Below are 6,000 nucleotides of genomic sequence, written 5' to 3'. Positions count from 1 at the left end.
GACTGGTTAGCACGTCCGCCTCCCAGTTCTGAGGACTCCGGTTCGAGTCCAGGCTTCGGCCATTCCTGGGTGGAGTTTGCATGTTCTCCCTGTGCCAGCGTGGGTCTTCTCCGGGTACTCCGGTCTCCTCCCACATTCCAAAGACATGCATGGCAGGTTAATTGGGCGCTCCGAATTGTCCCTAGGTGTGCTTGTGAGTGTGGATGGTTGTTTGTCTCTGTGTGCCCTGCGATTGGCTGGCAACCAGTCCAGGGTGTCCCCCGCCTACTGCCCAGAGCCAGCTGAGATAGGCGCCAGCACCCCCCGCGACCCTTGTGAGGAATAAGCGGTCAAGAAAATGGATGGATAGTATTTTCCATATTTCTTGTGTATTACTTTTATTCTGCTCTAATAATACATGGTAATATTCTTTCTTACTTGTTCATATAATATTTAATAGTTTATTTTTTATAGGTCTTATACTTTATTTCAGCTTCTGTAGTTCTCAATTTAATAAATCCTTTGTATAAAGTATTTTTCTTTTTACATGCATTCTCTATCCCCTTCGTCATCCATGCCTTATTTGGACCTTCATACTTCCTTGTGATTTTAATTAATGGACAGTGTTTGTTGTATAAAGAAATAATGGTTGACTGAAATTCATTATATGCAGTATTGGGATCGTTATTTGAATAAACCTCCGACCAGTTATGTCTAAATCCAACCTAAAGGCAGCCATGGAGCGTGGTGTTCTTACTCTTGTTTCAAATGTGTACGTTATCGGCTTCATTTTTTAATAAAAAAAATCATGAAAAATTGCAACGACCGGGAGGTGATCACTTATATCATTAATAAGGAGTCCACTTTCTATTTTAAGGTCAAGTTTATTTGTAAACATTAGGGCTGTCAAAGTAAAAGCGTTAATAGATTAATTAATCACAGAAAATTGTCGCATTAATCACGTATTAACGCAGATTAATTTTTTTTTTACCGCACTTGAGCCTTGAACGTAACCGCGGATGGTCACATTGAAGGCTGCGCAGGTCAGTGATTTCCTACGCCTGTTGTTCCAAAATGAGCGGGGTGACTCCAATTGGTGTGCTCAATGGTAAATTTCGCTTAAAAATAAAAAAACACCCAGATGGGTCTTTAGATAAAAAAAAAAGTAATTTGCATTTAATTAATTAATAATTGCTGAATTGCACCCAGTTGATATGATACTCTTACTAAATTTACGTCAGCATTCAGCACGTTCTTTGCAATATAATTGCTGAATTGCACCCAACTGATATGATGCTGTTACGTTTTGAGCAATACGCACATGCATGCAATTGTGTACATGCATTTAATCATGAATCCCATCGCGAGATGCTGTGACTATCGCGTGACCGGTAGCGAGACTGGGAAAATCTAACATGGCGGCGCTCTGCTGCTAAAATAGAATTAGCTTTATATTTCTAATTAAACCCGAATTTAATGATTAGATAAATTCGATTTTTTTCTTTTCTAAGAAAGATCGGAAATATTATCCAGTGTGGACGACCTCGAACGTTTTATTGACGATCATTTTTATAGCTGCGCGATGGATGAGCCGGCGGCCAGTCGGGATAATCCTTCGAAAAAAAAAAGGAAAAATGACTCGTCAACAGACACGGACGATTTAGCAACCGCCGACGTATCGGTGAGTATGCTGGATTCCATAAATAAAAAACTTGACGTCCTCTGTCTTATCCGCGAGGACGTCAAAGAATTAAAGGCAAGTTTGGAATTCGTTAGCCAACAGGTAAGCGATCTCCAATGCGATAACTCCGAGCTACGCTCCTCTCTCGTCGCTGTCACAGCCGAGTTGGAGACGATTAAAAAGGAAAATAAAATGCTAAAGGAAACGGTCTTAGATGTTCAATCCCGTAGTATGCGGGAAAATCTAATATTCTCAGGTATATCCGAAAATTCTCCAGATAATCCAGAGGGTGAGATAAAAAAATTCATGACATCATCGCTAAAGATCCCACAGGAGACGGTAAATAATATCTCTTTTCACCGTGTACACCGGCTCGGAGCTCGTAAGGGCAATAAGCCCCGTCCTATTATTGCTAAGTTCGAACATTTTAAACATAAAGAATTGGTAAAAAGTAAAGGACGGGAGCTCAAAGGGACATCTTTCGGGATGAATGATCAATTCCCAAGAGAGATAAACGAGCGGCGAAAAGTACTGTTTCCTATCATGAAACAAAATAGACAGGAGGGTAAACGGACTTCGATGGTCGTTGATAAATTATATATCGACGGCCAGCTATTCCGAAACCCAACCTCGACCCCTTGGCTGTTCTAACTGACAATTGGTAGAGCCGAGCATTGTGTGATTATTTGACGTAGGTATATGTATATGTATGTGTATGTATATGTGTATATATGTATATATATGTATATGTATATGTATGTATATGTATGGATAATGGGTTACGAAATAGAATATGAATTTATATTATGCATAGGCTATAAAGTAATAATAATAATAATAATAATAATATAGAAATATATTCTTAAAAAAATAAATTAATAATAATAATAATAATCTCGCTTAGGTCACCATTTACTGGTGTATTGTTATGTTGAATCCCCCACAGATTTCCTTCACACTCACTTCCCCCCACGTTTCTTCACTATTATACTTATCTACTTGCTATCTCTCTCTTTATATAAATTATATAAATTGCCTAATTACTCTTTTGCTATCCTACAATATGTTAATATTAATAAGCAGCTTATATAGATGTATACATAAGACTGAGTCTATATTGCTTGTATGCAGAAATTAGCTCTGGTCTCCTGGAATGTGTGTGGCGCTCGCTCCCAGGCAAAAAGAATAAAAATTTTAGACCATCTCTCAAAATTTAAGGCAGATATTTGTCTCCTACAAGAAACCCACTTACAAAAATCAGAAGAAAAATTATTTATAGATAAAAATTTTAGTCAAGTTTACTCTGCCTCCTATAATAGTAGACAAAGAGGTGTCTCTATACTTATACATAAGAATTTATTCTTTACTCTAAATAATATAGTAACAGATTTAGAGGGCCGATATATTATTATCCAGGTAACTATATTTAATAAAGTATATACAATTGGTAATTTATATGCCCCAAATAATGATGACCCTGATTTTTTCCATGAATTTTTCTCTCGGTTACTCGATTTAGCAACAAATTCTACTATTATTATTGGAGGTGATTTTAACACGGTCTTGAACCCGTTAATAGATCGTTCTAATAATACGATATATACAAGGCGATTACGATCCGCTAAAGTAATAGATGAGTATATGGAGGATTTTGGCCTCAGCGATGGCTGGAGACTTCAAAACCCAACTAAGAAGGAATTTACTTTCTTCTCTGCTGTGCACCGATCATTCTCAAGAATTGATTTTTTCCTTACAAATAATTCTATTGTTGATAAAACTGCTATAAAAATACATTCTATAATTATAAGTGATCATGCACCAGTCTCCCTCACTCTACAAATTGACTCTACCTTTAAACCTCCCCCGATATGGCGTTTTAACATCTCATTACTGAAAGACGTAGAGTTTGATAAAATTATTAGAAGGGAGTGGGCAGATTTTTTGGAAATAAATGACTCTCCAAATATATCTCCATCTCTTCTCTGGGAAGCAGGGAAAGCGGTAATTAGAGGGAAAATTATATCATATTCAACTTATAAAAAGAAACAGGATCAAAAATTAGAAAAATACCTGGAAGATAAAATTAAACAACTAACGGATGAATATGTATTAAACCCAAATAATCAAATATGGATAGAACTACAGAATATAAAAATACAGTTAGATAACATGTTATCTAAAAAGACAGAGTTTATAATACAACAGTTGAGATATAATAATTTTGAACATAATAATAAATCAGGTAAATTCCTGGCAAATCAACTTCAACGGAATCGGGAAAAATCTCTTATAACGGCTATTAAAGATATAAATGGTGAATGCACACAATCACCAGAAGAAATTAACCATATTTTTTATAACTATTATCGAAATCTATACACAGAAATTAATAGACCTAACCCTGAATATATTGAGGAATTCCTAAACAGCTTAAATATACCTCAGTTATCTATTGAACATAAAGATATTCTCGATACCCCGCTTACTATAGATGAGTTGTATCGTGCTTTAGACAGTATGCCTAATGGCAGAGCACCTGGTCCAGACGGCTTTCCGGCTATATTTTTTAAACATTTCTGGTTAATGTTTGCTCCATTATTTCTAAGAGTAGTAACTGAAATTAAAAGTAAAGGTGATATACGTCAAGATATGAATATAGCAGCAATTAAACTTTTATTAAAGCCAGAAAAAGACCCTACCCTCCCGTCAAGTTACCGACCGATATCACTAATTAATACCGATATTAAAATTATCGCTAAGGCCTTGGCATCTCGATTAGAGACGGTAATCTCGACAATTATTCATAGTGATCAAACAGGTTTTATTAAAGGTCGTCATTCTACTAATAATATTAGGAGACTCTTTAACTTGATTAGTATGTCACAGCGGCATGATAAAAAGGCAGTTGTTATTTCGCTGGATGCAGAAAAAGCATTCGATAAAGTTAACTGGTCCTTCCTCTTTGCTGTCTTAAATAAATTCGGCTTCGGGGAGTCATTCATTCAATGGGTCTCAATATTATATGATTCTCCTAAAGCTACAGTTACTACTAATGGGATTACATCACAGAGTTTTACTTTACAAAGGGGAACAAGACAAGGGTGCCCAATTTCTCCTTTATTATTTGCTATATTTATTGAGCCGCTTGCATTAGCTATACGTCAGGATAGACGGATCCAAGGAATCCACTCCGGGACAATAGAACATAAAATTAATCTATATGCCGATGATATATTACTCTATTTAGAAGAACCTGCTATTTCGCTAGGGGAAGCATTTAAATTAATAACTAAATTCTCTCACTTATCAGATTACTCTATTAACTGGACAAAATCAACATTATTACCTATTACAGAAAATTCATGGAATCCTACAAGTCAGGATCCACACTACTCCTTTCCTACAGGTAATTTAAAATACTTAGGTGTTAAAATTTCACCTAAGTTAACTGAATTAACTTCTTTAAATTTTTCACCATTATTGGATAGTATCCGTAGTGACCTGGAACGCTGGAATAATCTTCCGATCTCTTTAATAGGACGGATAGCTACTATAAAAATGAAAGTTTTACCAAAGATTAATTATTTATTTTCAATGATTCCATTTAAACCTACGTCTAACTGGTTCCAATCGCTGGACTCTGCTATCATAAAATTCTATTGGAATAAAAAAAAAGCCAAAATTAGTCTATCTACTCTTCAGGAAAGTAAATCTAAAGGAGGTTTAGAGGCACCAAACTTTATGTACTATTATCTAGCTAATCAACTACAATATCTTGTGCTATGGACACAACCCAACAGAGATACTAACTGTTGGTTGGAATTGGAGCAGAAGGATTGTAATAATCTTAGACTGTCAGATTTACTCTTTATTACAAAATCAATAAGACGACATAATTGTTTTAAAAACCCAATGATAGCCGCCACCCTGACTGCCTGGTGGAAGGCATTAGAAATTACAAACTCCCAATTGGCGCCCTGTGGGCTCTCTCCCATTTGGCATAACCCCGACTTTCAACTTAATAATCAGTCGTTCCATTTAAGCCTATGGGAGCAGAAAGGAATTACACACCTTCATCATCTTTTCTCAGATAATAAGTTTATATCATATACAAACTTGGTCCAGAAATATGAAATAAAAAAGGGAAATTTCTTACATTATCTGCAAGTTAAAAATATGGTTAAGAAACAAATCCCAACACTTCAAGATACGCTCCAACTGCCTGTCTTAGCTAAAGATATTATAAAGCTTTCTCCAACAACAATAAAGAAAATATCAAAAATATATAAGTTATTTTTATACACAAATAAAACGTATTTACCGACTTTAAAATGGGAAAA

The 6,000-nt window shown here is 35.5% G+C and overlaps 1 protein-coding gene across 2 annotated transcripts in view; it reads left to right on the top strand.

Moving 5' to 3' along the window:
* The first annotated feature begins 1,395 nt into the window (after positions 1-1,395).
* The window catches only part of chdh (choline dehydrogenase), a 27,525-nt gene continuing 22,920 nt past the window's right edge, over positions 1,396-6,000 (top strand). Inside the window, exon 1 of one of the 2 annotated variants that reach the window (XM_077515161.1) lies at positions 1,396-1,660. The gene's annotated coding sequence lies outside the window, so the exon portion shown is untranslated. Of the gene's footprint in view, positions 1,661-1,786; positions 2,000-6,000 lie in introns of those variants that run through there. The other variant, XM_077515162.1, reaches the window with a different exon arrangement.

This window comes from Festucalex cinctus, chromosome 2, assembly GCF_051991245.1.
Source record: "Festucalex cinctus isolate MCC-2025b chromosome 2, RoL_Fcin_1.0, whole genome shotgun sequence".
Lineage (NCBI taxonomy): Eukaryota > Metazoa > Chordata > Actinopteri > Syngnathiformes > Syngnathidae > Festucalex > Festucalex cinctus.
The sequence above is the reverse complement of the archived record's forward strand: the minus strand, read 5'-3'. Positions and strand labels throughout refer to the sequence as shown.